Source organism: Euprymna scolopes, chromosome 18 (genome assembly GCF_053919585.1).
Source record: "Euprymna scolopes isolate OS-2025 chromosome 18, ASM5391958v1, whole genome shotgun sequence".
Lineage (NCBI taxonomy): Eukaryota > Metazoa > Mollusca > Cephalopoda > Sepiida > Sepiolidae > Euprymna > Euprymna scolopes.
This window is the reverse complement of record NC_136499.1, coordinates 38,808,098-38,822,553: the sequence shown is the minus strand read 5'-3', so window position 1 is coordinate 38,822,553 and position 14,456 is coordinate 38,808,098. Positions and strand designations below refer to the sequence as shown.

The 14,456-nt window shown below is 33.2% G+C and overlaps 1 protein-coding gene across 2 annotated transcripts in view; it reads right to left on the bottom strand.

Moving 5' to 3' along the window:
* Window positions 1-14,456, bottom strand: part of LOC145297585 (uncharacterized) — a 1,245,286-nt gene that overhangs the window by 1,084,778 nt on the left and 146,052 nt on the right. For both annotated transcript variants that reach the window (XM_080143628.1, XM_080143629.1), the window contains exon 2: window positions 782-906. The gene's annotated coding sequence lies outside the window, so the exon portion shown is untranslated. The remainder of the gene's footprint in view (window positions 1-781; window positions 907-14,456) is intronic.

The window sequence follows — 14,456 nt, the reverse complement described above, 5'->3', positions numbered from 1 at the left end:
AATACATCTTCAACGTCATAATCTTGTGACTAGTTCGTGCTAACTAGGCATATTCTGAAAACGTAGCGATTCCTCCTTATTTGTTAGAAACATTATTCATAGAATGTGGGCAGTAATAGACAGTACAATAGAAACGAGAGTTATGATGCTGCCGAAAGTAAACTCAAGTTTCACTTTTTAATATCTTTAAATGGAATATATCATTTTAAATATTAGATTCTCTCTAAAATCGTGATGAAGCATTGGTGATAGATGGTATTCAATGCGATATTCCCTCATATTGTTGATGGAAACTGAAGATTTTTACTATCTGCATTATTTAGCTAATGTTTCCAATCTATGATTTTTTTTCCTAACCATTTTAACCATTAAAACCTCAACCCATCTTTATGTGAGCTCTAATAAATCCTAGAAGGTTTATTTCCAGATCAGAAATCGATACGGAACTTCAAAAAGAACCCTTTATCTTATGAAAAAGAGTATATTTCTAATTTTTCAACAACAATGAATGAAAAAAAAGTCTAAATTTCACTTCTGTATCAATGACGTGGGGGATGAGACCGAACTAAACAAATAATACCACTTTTAAGAGGGAATTTTGTTATGCTTTTGTAAACATACATTTCATCCTGCACAGTATTTTTTAAGATGCAAAATTAACACATGAGTTTAAAATAGAAAATATTACAATACCGTGTGCGCTTTATTGCAATATTCAAAACCGAGATATATAGCATAAATATTTAAGATGATACATAGACAAAACAAAAATAATACTTACCAATTAAAAATAGTTGAACCTGAATAACTTTCGAGAAGACCGGTGAGATGAAACGTTCTTTGTTGAACGTCTTAGAAGTGTAAACAAAATCCCATACAATTGGGGATGGTGTTAGTTAAGGCGCTCTAAAATATAGAAAAATATTAAATTCCATTATTAGAATATTTAACCAACTAAATTAGTATCAACATATTATAACAAAACTTCGTGAAAAATCAGTGAGTTTAAGATGTAAATTTAAATGGAGAAAGACTACAAATTATGTAGGATAAATTTATATCACCATTAAAGACACGTGCTGTTCTATGAAGTTTGGAAACGTATTGCATACTGATCAAACATGCGCGGAATACTGCCCATATTCTCTTCAAATTCGGCCCTGCTTTTGTTCATTAACTCTCGGGACTTTACATGGTTTCGTCTGGCTTATCTTGCGGTTCTTTGTAAAGCATGCCACGCTATTCGCGTCTTCTTCATCTAATGGCTTCCCCGCACTGATAGCAGAGAGAGCACAACTTTTCTTATTTGGGAGTAATTTGTGTTTTCAAGTGTTACTACATGTGTTTATATAGATGATTTTTAGTTTGTGTGGCTTAGTACGTAAAATATGGAAAGTATATCTTATGATTAATGATTAAAAATAGACTTAGACAAGCCACTATAACTAATAATAATAATAATAATAATAATAATAATAATAATAATAATAATAATAATAATAATAATCTAGACGTGTAAGCCAGGTTTAGTCTCAGAACAGTTTCCGATGGTTCCTTGTTCTACACAAGTCCTGAGAGGTGACTGGTAAAAATTAATTTTAATAACAATTATAATAATAAAACGGAAAGATAAAGATAATTTACAGAAAGACTACTGAAACTGAAAAATACTTTATAAACTGTTTCACTCACTCCATAAAAAAATATTCTGCTTCGATTGATGTCGTACAAGATAGTTGTGAGGGGGCAAGAAGAATGAAGTAACCGAGGGGATAAATTACTAACCCTAACCTCAGTGAAGAGTACTTGAACCTGGAGGACGCTTATTTACATCGACCCCATGTATTTACGTTAATAATTCTGTATTGTTCTTTCATGCTACATTTGTACAATCAACTGATTCTATGAGTTGTTCACTTTCCTGGCGTTCCACGCGTTCCACGCGTTCCACGTGGTGCTATATCGCTCTACGAACGGGATAACAAGGTCAGTTAACCGATTCACCTTATAGATTGAATTGTTTGACATGGAAGGTCATACTTAAATTGAAACTCCTCAATATGCAAACATTTATCTCGAGAACTACACCATAACGGACCATATATTATCCATGGGTATCGCAGCCATCGGGGGGCATTCTTGTAACGCAATAAGTAACGCAGTATTCAAAGGTCTGGCGTCGCATACATTTCTGTAGCATGTCTCTGTACAAAATTACAAGGCTCTTTCGACCTTAGCTCATCTTCCACTTTATTCTGCAGTTTATGTTAGTTCTAGTCCGAAACAGCGACATGAAATGAAGAATTAAATATTACATGAGTTCTATTGTATTTTTAGCAAAAAGGATGTCCCATCAAAAGAACAAAAAAAATCAAATCCAAAGAAACATTGAATATGATAATTAGAGCTAGGACAACATCATATTCTTTTCATTTTTTTTGTTTTGACTCTCGAGTGTGTATCCGTTGATATCTTATATGCTTTTATATAGAGCGATGTAGTCATCGGTTAATAAACTGTTTCTAACTGTGTTGGATATATCATCGAGAGTCGTAATAATGAAAAGAATATGCTGTTAGCAGAGCCCTAATGATAATGTACGTAAGGACTTTGAATTACTCTAGTTTTTTTTTTAGAGAGACAATAGCAATATCTGAAATATTAAGACAATCGTAACAGCTGACTATTACGAAAAGTCATGAAACGCAGACACCAATTAACAAGCCTACTAAGGTCTACCAACAGCAGTTTAGGAAAAATATAATTTTCGTTTGTAAAATGTACTATTTTCGAAACAAAAATACTAAAACTGGTGGGGGGAATATGTACCAAGAATTCCATGATTAACCAACCGTTTTAATGTCACAACTGTTTTAGACTGATTACAAAGAGCGATTATACCAGCGGTCATTATCGCCACTGAAAGTGTCCGGGTTGAAAAATCCATTTGCCTGAGAAACGGAAAATCAATATCTCTATGTGAACTGTAACCTGTTTACTGAAATCCAGCTACTCAAATCACATAGAAAGAACAGTGCGATTGCAAACACGAACTCAATTGTAAATAATACTTGTGGTCACTCAAATAGATTTACAATAGTAATTGAAAAAAAAAGACGGAATGAGTGAAAATGTTTGGAGACGTTTTCTGCCTTAGAATTCAGATATTCCAGTGAACATTCACTATAAATGGCCTATGACAAGTTCAAATGAATTTGAATAACTACTACTATAACAATACGTAACAGTAGTAGTAGTAGCACTACTACCACTACTACTACTACTACTACTACTAATAATAATAATAATAATAATAGAATGATTATTAATACGGAAGTAGAAGAAGATAATAATAGTAATTACATTTTAACTCATCTCTAATAAAAATGAGACATGCATAAAATATTACTAATGAAAATTAAAAGAAAGTGAGCAAGTAGGTAGGTAAAAAAGAGATGAACATTCTGACCTCACTCACACGAAAATGGGCATCACATAAACGTTAAGTAATTCTCGTGAAATTCGCTTTTCATAATTAATGAAATATCAGTGATGAAGGTTGACAGAAGAACAAAACACATCTCGGCGCCAAGTAACCGGTTTTTACCCATTGGAATTGGAAACAGAGAATGAGTAATATTAAGATTAAAAAAAAATCGAGGTTACAATTAACAGGGAGAAAAAGATAGAACATTCACTCTGCTCTCAAAGGAAGCGAGATTTATAAACAGGTAATCACAAATAAATAAAATCATTCATAGCGATAATACGTTTGTAATTGAGGAATCAAAGGAATTGTCAAAATCAAGTTCAAATAGGTGCAAGCAAATAAATAATAAATTGCATCTAATAGAAAATATAAATGAAGTACATGTCTATCACACACGCGCGCGCACACACACACATATATGTGTGTGTGTGTGTGTGTATAAAGGCATGCTAAAACGCCCGCATTCCAAATTCCAAGATTTTATTCTCCTTACCCTTTAATGTGTTCAGCGTGTTAAAATTTCCTAATTTTTTACACCACCTTTGAATTTAGACGTGTTGATAGAAATGCGTTAATTAAAATCTTAGATTCTGGAATAAATATGTTTTGGAATCCATTTTTAATTTGCTCTGTAGTAAAACTGAACATGCATCAAGCTTTCTGAATAAAAAGATTGATATAAGTAAAAGGCGAAATAAATATGCGAAAGAATATTTCCTAATAAACACACAGGCATATATATATATATATATATATATATATATATATATATATATATATATATATATATATTCAAAATTTATCCCAAACATTTCAAAACGTTTTGGCTGCATTCATAATTAATATTATTTATCTTAGGCTTCTTTGTCTTAATGTACAACGCCTCGAGTATTCTTAGCCTTTTCTCTCACTCTGCAGCACTCGTATTTTTTACCATAATTCTTCGAAATTCTGAATGATGGCAGTCATGCCCCTCCAAATGTTGTTATATGGAGCTATATATATATATATATATATATATATATATATATATATATATATATATATATATATATATATATACGATAAGTCAGAATCAGAAACGGACAGTCGGAACTCTATGGAATATCAAAATCGGAAAAATGTGTGCCTATTTTTCGATTTTCAACACGATTCCTTTGAATATCTTTTTTACTGAATTTTGTTTAAAACACAAACTTCACATGCTGGTAGAAATAATAAAATAATAAATATGTATTGTTTTCAAACAACTTGTAATACTAAACTCTGTAGATCACCACCGTCACTGGTGTAGTTTCACGTTAGAAAAAATATAACACATTTAACACGTATTTTTGCTGTAATCGGAAAAACATACCAACACTATAGTTAAATATTAAGAGACTCATAATGAATAAAAATTGAAATCGCTAATTGTATCAGAATCGGGGAAATATTTGAACTGTCCCATCACTAATGTATAATATAAATCTCATCTGTTTGTTTAAATGTATGTATGTATGTATGCATGCCTCGCAAAAAATTTCGACAGAAGCGTCGGATTCTAACAAAATCAGTATCGTTTTAAGATCGACCCTTCGGACGAATTACTCCATCCTAAACTGGGCACTTTTTACGGGGAAAAGTCGCTTTTTTCGCCGATATTTTCGAAAAGCATCGCCTCGTTCCGATTGTTTATCTTTAATTTAAATCTCTGTCACGTCCGGTTTAGCGATGGGCGCAACAGCTAACGCGTCACATTTTTTTAACTTTCTTTTCCTCTTTCGCGGTACGGGTTCGAGCCTTCCTGCCGACGACAACTTTATTTTTTTCTTGCTCAAAACACACTTACAAACACCCGGGCGACGCCGGGCACACAGACCAGTATATTATATAAATCTCACGTTTCTGTTTAAATATCTGTATGTATGTATGTATGTATGTATGTATGTATGTCTGCCTAAAACTTTCGACAGCGACGACAGATCTTCACGAGATCCGTATTGCTTTGAAGCGCGACACTTCGGACGACAAATATCCAAAAATTGGCTAAAAATATTAATTCTTTCACCCTCAACTGGACATTTTTCTACAAAGAGGCGTCGCTTTTTTCACCAATAATTTCGAAAGTCATCCTCTCTTTTGATTGACTAGCGTTGATTTAAACATTCGCCACTTTCATTTTGGCGATGGACGCAACGGAAAAGACGTCACGTTTTCTTTCAACTTCTTTCCCTCTTTCGCGGTACAATTGGAGCCTGCCTACCTACTACCACATTTTTTTTTGCTCAACACATACATCCAAACACCCGGACAACGCCGGGTATCCAGGCTAATATATATATATATATATATATATATATATATATATATATATATATATATATATATATATAAGGTCATGTTATATGCCACTGGTACTATGTAACCCAGTACTACCTGCCTCATTGTCTGGTCACCGGCGACTAAAATGTTTCCCCCACCAGACTTGTTTGGTAAGGAGGGTTGCTAGGCTCCATGAAGGATTAAAAACAAGACCTTCCAAAGGGTGAATGGACCCTTTTTCGCGGTCAATGGCCAACTAGCACCGTGTGTGTTTGTGTGTATGTATGTGTGTGCTGGAGTGGAGAGGACTCCCGTAACCCGTGGTGAAGGCAACCTTTCTAGGAGAAGCAACTCTCTGATTAAAAAAAAACATAAAGCGGGAGATCAGTACCCTCATTAAGCTGGTCGGCAGTTTAACTTGTTGATGGCTATCTTGCTATTGCTTGTTGCTGGATCTCAACATTTTTTAACCGAAAGAGAGAGAGAGAGAGAGAGAGAGAGAGAGAGTCTTAGCTAAGACTGTAGCATCATCTGTATACAGATACTCCCTCAGGCATTTGTCTATTAAAATGGTCCTGTGGCGATGGAAGTCATATTTGGGCTCATGGATTTAAGTGTCTAAGAGAGTGGCACTCGTCTGACAAGATTTTGCAATCATTGTATATATATATATATATATATATATATATATATATATATATATATATATATATACTTTAATTCACCGTAAACAAGATCATTGCTGTAAAAGCATGGATAAAAAGTAAAAAAAAAAATGCCAGACAGCAAAGTGACTCAGTAACACGCAACATTTTCGTACAACCGTTTTCAAGCATTCTCGTCACCGTTTGTCCGCGTTCCTCCCGCGACTTCCATTTGATGCAGTCGCGACGCAATATTTTGTACATGAGCCGCGAGATTTTCCGTCACTTTTCAAGACCGCTTAGTTATAATAGCTCTGGATGCAGCCATCTTGATTCTTACATCCCTTTCACCGACAGCTTGATTTCATATACAGCACACACGCACGAGCGCTTTAATGGTGAGCCACATTTTTCCTTCCGTTGACACTTAGACATAAGAGGATACTTTTAATAATTATCTGAGTTTATAGCGTTATCATAAGTACGGGATTGTGTCAAGAGAAGTTAGTTCACATTACATTAAAATTTTTGCATATTGGTAATGTCGAAGAAAAAATACACCTGGGAGGCAATTTCAAAGATAACCGGTTTGAAGAAAAAAACAATAAGAGTAAATATTCCTCCGGCATTGCTGATCCTCTACCATATTCTCCAAGTGATGTTACTTCAGGTAATTGCACGAAGCTGGATACTCCACCAGATTAAATAAATTCTAGTCCTAGAACCCAGTAAGACAAAGAGACCAAAACGAAAGATATCCTAACGCATATGAAAATGATTAATGGAGGAGAGGTCAATTATATTCTTAATTTCTGTAGTAACACAGTGTTTTAGAGACGAAGAATTTTAATGGAGCATTCGAATATTAATGTATCTCACAGATTTTAAGTGTTAACCCAAGGTAGTGGGCCCCTTGATTTTTGAAAACTTCGACTGAAGTAAAAATAAAACAAAAAATAAACACATTTTTTGGTCTTAAAAAAAAAAGAATAGAAATAGCAATTAAAACTAACACAGATGTGGGAGCAGTACTCCTTGCACATTGTGCATTCGTCGAGCTACGCTATACTCATTTGTGTGACATGTTTAAGCTCAACAGAGGAAGCCCAGTTTCTATGCAACAGATTTGACTAGTGGCAGCATTGTAAACACTCCATCGAAAAAATGGAAATGTTGGAATTTGCAACAGAAATAGGAAAACTCTTGGAATATATATAGCACTACATTACCAAATATTACCAATATCGCATTATATTGCCAAACGTAACTGGAACTTCGTTAGACACAATTTTCAAGTTCACTCAAATGCATAATATATCACTTCCGACATCTTGATAGCAGCTCAGCAGATTACTATTTTCTTTATTTTACAGAGTTGAGCACCTCTTAGAAATCTGAAAGGCGACATCTTATTCTCCTCCTTGCAATCTTTTTCTCACAGAAAAGACGTTGCAAGTCTATTTCTCTTCTATCGTTATTTTTATGGCAAGTGCTTTACTAATATTTAATTTATCGTCACCATGCAAAACATTCACAGCAACCACTCGTCTACCTAAAATCAACATCAACAATCCACCCAGGCTCTATCTATTTTTAAATCTAAACGCAAAATCCATAGTGTTTACTTTATAGAAATGATAGACTGTGTTACTCTATATTTGCTTTTCAGATAAGTGAAACGTAATCACTTCCAAGTCAAATGTAAACACGTTCAAACTAATAAAATTTTACCTAATTCCCAGCACTAACGAGCATTACACTATTGGGTCACTACGACCTTAAACTCCAAAACAGTTTATCTCGAGTGACCTTTTGACCTTCATGATTCCTGACTTCCTTGTAAAAATACTATGTTTATTAAATAGTTAAGTAAACTCTACAATAGTTACAAACTCACTTCCCTTCACATGTTAAAAATGGAGTTTTAAATAATAACGTTATCATTTAAGTACAGTCCGTATTCTGTACAAGTGTCATTCATGTGCAAATAAATAAGCATTAAAAGATAAATTGCTAACGGCATCCGGGGCTACACTGGTCCGATTGAACGTGGTTTATACAAAGATAAGTTGGACTTTCCGTTGATATTGCATGCTATTAGAGTGTCAGTTTATTTGGGTTATATATTGTCTTATCTCAAGTGTTTTATAAGATTATTTTGTGATTTATTTTATTGCCTACTGCTCGCAAAAGTTATCGTCTCCTCTATTGTGCCGAAAGATATATGAATGCTGCGTGGTGTTTCTAGATGAATATGGCTATTTAATGCTAGTATAAGGTTCGTTAAATGTGCAAGTTGTGGTTTGCTCATAGTGTGGGTCTCTATTTTTGTTGATGATTTTTTGGTTATTATTTATGAATTTATCACCAAATAGAATCCAGTTTTGCTTGTGATAGAATACGACATTGGCGAAGTGAACGGAGGATAACAAAGAATGGTAAAGGCGTAAAAGAACAACAAGAAGAATGGCAATAGATTTATAAAAGTAAATAATATGAATATGGAGAAAAAGAAGGCGACAATGGATGAGAATTGTTAACGTGCGAGCTAAGAAATCCCTGAAAAAAGTGAATAAGAGAATTAAAAAATATGTGTGTCTGTCTGTGTGTCTGTGTGTTTGTGTACATTTTCCACCGCAATAACTCTGTCAATTTTCAGTCTACAGACTCGAAATTTGATATACAGAGTACTGAGATTTGGGAACATCTATGTGATCAGTTTTCGGCCAGAAAGTTGGCTGTTAAGGAGTCAAAGTTCAACTATTTGACTTTTGAGAATTCTACCAAACTCCTCCGACAATTTTGGGTCAAAACATTTGAAAATTTAGATATGAATGTTTCTTGGACATGAATCTAACTTAATAACTATACTAGAGTCCAAAACATTAAATTTTAAGGGGTCATAATAGGGGTCAACTTTTTTTAAAAATTGACCTCTGCTGTCTCTACCAAATTACTCAGACAATTTCTGATCTAAACATGTGAAATTTCACATGGAGGGTATTTAGAGATAGGGCAAGGATTTTAATCGGTTAGGGTCGAAAATGTTTAGTTACCAATATATAAATGTATGTATGTATGTTTCCATGTCTGTCTGACATTTTCGACAGAGGGGACGGATTTTCACAAAGTCTATCTCGTTCTGAAAATCGGCCTTTCAGGCGACACATATCGAAACATTGTCTAAAAACATTAAGATCTTCACCCTTAACTGGGCACTTTTCTACACGGAGAGGTCGCTTTTTTTCGCCGATGTTTTCGAAAGTCATCCCATCTTTGTAGTTGCCTAGCCTTAATTAAACCTACGTCACTTCCGGTTTGGCTGCAAAACAACAGCAAAAACATCACTTTTTTTTCACGTCCTTTCTCTGTGTGTCTTGTATATTTTCCTTCGCAATAACTCTGTTAATTTTTAGTCTACATACTCGAAATTTGATATACAGGGTACTGAGATTTGAGAAAAACAATCCATTTTCTTCCAGGAATTTGGCTGTTGACCGGTCAAAATTCAAAGATTTGACCTTTGAGAGCTCTACCAAACTTCTCCGTCATTTTTTGGTCTAAACATTTGAACATTTTAGATATAAGTGACTTGTACATGGATCTTACTTAATAACTTAATTTGAGCCCAACACAATAAATGTTAAGGGGTCATAATAGGGGTCAAAGTTTGTTTGCTACGGTCTCTACCAAATTACTCAGACAATTTCTGGTCTAAACATTTGAAATTTTACATAAAGGATATTCAGATATAGGGCGAGCTTATTAATGGGTTTGGGTTGAAAATATTAGATATCAATGTATGAATTTATGTATAAATGTATGTTTGCATGTATGCATAAAACTTTCGATACAGGCGACGGATTTTTACAAACTCATTATCATTTTGAAGTTCGACCTTTCAGACGACAAATATCGAAGCATTGGCTAAAAAAATTAATATCTTCACCTTAAACTCGCCACTTTTCTAACGGAGGCTTGCTTCTCGCGGATATTTTCGAAAGTCATCCTCTCCTTTCGATTGTCTAGCCTTAATTAAAACCTACGTCACTTCCGGTTTTGCGGTGGTCGTAACAGGAAAATGTCAGGGTTTTCCTTTTATGCGGTATGGGTTCTAGCCTGCCTTCCTACTGCCATTTTTTTTTTCTAAATATACATCTCAAAACACCCGGACAACGCAGGGCACCAATGCTAATAATATAATAATAACAGACAGAAAAGAATGAAAAGTTAAGCAAATTTTGTAGAATAAGCATTAGAAATATTAGGAGAAGCAGCAAAAGATGAAGAAGGTGTTTTAGTTGGACAAGTTCGAAAGACAAGAAAACAAAAATAATTTTCAGTATTATTATTTATTTCTCCTATTTTGTATAACAAATAAATATTGATTTTTCTTTTCTATTTATTAATATTTATTTCATTTTTATTGTCTTTTTGTTCTTAGTGGCGATTACGAATGAAAAGGGGTAATACAACTAGGGGAATGAAGAAAGTACTTCTCCCGAAATAATCATTAATGAAGAATTAAATATTAAAGAAAATGTGACGAGAATGATAGTGAAGACCATAATGATTTATAATCATCTTACGATGGTGATATGATTGTCCAACTGATAATAACTTTTACCTTCTTTCTGAGGCGCTCGGGATACTTCTTTAATAAACAAACAAACACATACTGAATGCCCACAGAAGAAAAACTGGATGCCTATTATACACTACCTTTGAGTGTCAAAGGTTCCTCCTTACAGGGATGTGTGGATAACCTGACAGGAGCATAATTTTCCCTGAAAACAAAACCTGACTAAATATTCAAAATAACATGGTATTCGCCGCAAAACAATGAAATCCCGTAGCTATTGCTTACCAACAGGGAATGATGCACCTTCTCTAAACGATGATGCTACTTCAAGTAACAGCACTATACTGAATACTACATCAGACTAGATGACGTCTTGTTCTGTCATTCAATAAGACTAAGAGACTACAAAAAAAACAGTATAACATTTAAATTGGGGAGAAGAAAATCATGTTTTAAATTTCTTTACTTTTTCAAGGTTTATAAAGTGAAGGAGTAAACTTTAATGGAATCTATGAATCTCTATGAATCTCGTATAGAATTCAATGGGCAGCCCATAAAAACAAATTATTGATTAATAAGAACCCTCCCTCTCTCTCTATCTCTCTCTCACACACAAACACTAATATATATATATATATATATATATATATATATATATATATATATATATATACTTGTTTATTGTTATATAAACATTCTCACATCCCGCTGCTAAAAACAGCCACTCGTTTCAATCAAACTAATCAGGCTATTCATTGAACATTTGAATAGTCAAGTCGCTGCCTGATGATATCTGTTGTTTGATTGAAACAAGTGGCTGTTTGTAGCAGCGGGATATGAGCATGTTTATATAACAATAAACAAGTATTATCAGCTCTTTTTATTGAGCACTATCTAACAGCCTTGTTGAATTCACTAGTCCATTGCTTTTGAATAAAAAACCCGAGTATATATATATATATATATATATATATATATATATATATATATATGTGTGTGTGTGTGTGTGTGTGTGTATGAGTGTGTGTGTGTGTGTGTGTGTGACGGGCTTTTCTTTGATATTCAAAGTCAGTCAAACATCACCTAATGGCTGGTATATCGGCATTATTTGAAACAGAAAATACATTTCTTGTCACGGAGGGATGTATTTTTTTCGTCAATCTCCTTCTGAAAATAGTTCTTCCTAATACGATAACTTTTCCAATCGTAATTCTTAAAAATAGAAGAAGTGATCATCTCATAAGTTAGGTAATCGCACTTCTACAAAAATCAATATTTACATAGTTTTTACTACTTCTCTAAAGCCTATGTCAAATATGTACAACTCAGAATACTAGAAGGTATGTTATATGCGAAAAAAACAAACATTTGTTCATACAGTTTTCTAAATTTAATATCATTTACCATATGCAAATTACACAACATATATAAATGAGATCACACAGAAAAACTATGTAAAATGAACTGAAAATATAATTATTAGGACGAGAACAGCAGCATATTATTTCAATTGCTTTGACCCTCGAGTGTGAATGGATTGGTATCTTACATGCTTTTATATATATAGTAATGTGGTATTCTGTTGATTAACTGTGTCAGATATATAGTCGAGACTCAAAACAATGAAAAGAATATGCTGTTGTTATATACCTAATAATTATTAAAATAGAAAACGTTGAACAAATAAAACACATACATTATAAACGAACACACACTATGTTCGTTTTTTTTAGCATAAAAATTAACACTAAATATTTATTGCTAGAAAGAACGCATGGTGTCGTTTCAAGTAATACCTACAAAATTTTGATTAATGCACTGTCCACCTTGGGGAAACAAATTGTGCGTGTTTCTATGTCATTAGATGTTGAAGCCTACTGGTGTCGACAACGCTGTTGCATTCAGTTGATTTAATCATGATTTATTTAACTATAACTGAACATGGTCAGATTGGCAAATGAAATGAAGATGCCTGCAGTGGCCCTGAGAAAGTTACAACGATACAATCCAATATAGGACATTGAACTAGGCTGGGCATTATATGGCAAAGAGCCATTTCATCGTATACTAAAACTGTCGGACAATAATACCACCAGCGTAATCTCATAATAGAACCTCTTATCTTCGCTATCATGATGATGCATGTGTGGCGTAATTCACATTTACACACCGAGTAAGATCATTGAAGGTAAGCAACGTTAAGCCTGGTAAGTACAAAAATGGGTGAATATTTGAGGAGTTCTGGTGGTTTATGCGTTCAACGCTTATCTCGGCATTGTTTCCAATCGTTCAACACTTCATCTTGTTAATGGACTAAAGCAGTGCCGAGTAATATAAGGTGTAGTTGAAGCTCGTGCAATCCTCGTTCTACAATCCGTAGCTATCCGTAGCTATGCTTACGGGGGGTTTAATTATCTCCTGAGAGTCAACGAGTGTATCACATAGGATACATAATGCAACTTTTCTTTTTACCAATTTGTTTGAATTTGTAATGTTAACAAATAAACCTTCATTTAAATTCAACCTAATAAAATCGAAGGATATGGCTCGTCGACACACACACACACACACACACACATATATATATATATATATATATATATATATATATATATATATACAGTGCCCGGCAAAAGTTTACAATACACATTTGAAACTGTCAGGATTTTTTTTATTTCTAGCTTCCAAATGGTAATGGAACATTTTATAAACATGGAAAATGTATTAAAATTAAGATAGAAACAAAATAATTATTCAACACAATGCGAAGAGAAAACTGTGTTATATAATTTTGCATTGCTTATTATTGAGTTTTATTTTCACGTTGTGTTATATTATTATTTTTTTTTTTTCTCACAGTTCCTATATGAGGTTCAATACATTTTCTATGTTAAAAAAATGTCATTATTATTTTGAGGCTAGAAATACAAAAACAAACAGTTTCAAATGTGTATTGTAAACTTTTTTGGGGGGAACTGTATGTATATTATATATATATATATATATATATATATATATATGCGTATATATACATAATATATATAAACTATAATATATATTAATATATATATATAATATAATGTAATATAATATTATATATATATATATATATATATATATATATATATATATATATATATATAAGTGCGTTGGTTAGTGGGTGTAAATATATATCTTTCTCTTATGGTAATATTCATTTAAAGTCCTGACGAGCCACGGAAATATCAAACTGATGATCGATTCGCGTAGTCTCCTTACAATGCATATATATATATATATATATATATATATATGTGTGTGTGTGTGTGTGTGTGTGTGTGTGTATGTACGTATATGCATATGCATTTAGAACGTGAACATTTTCTCTCTCTTACAAATATGTGGGTATGTAACTTTACGAAATAAACAATTTTCATTAAGCAAATATATTCTATTG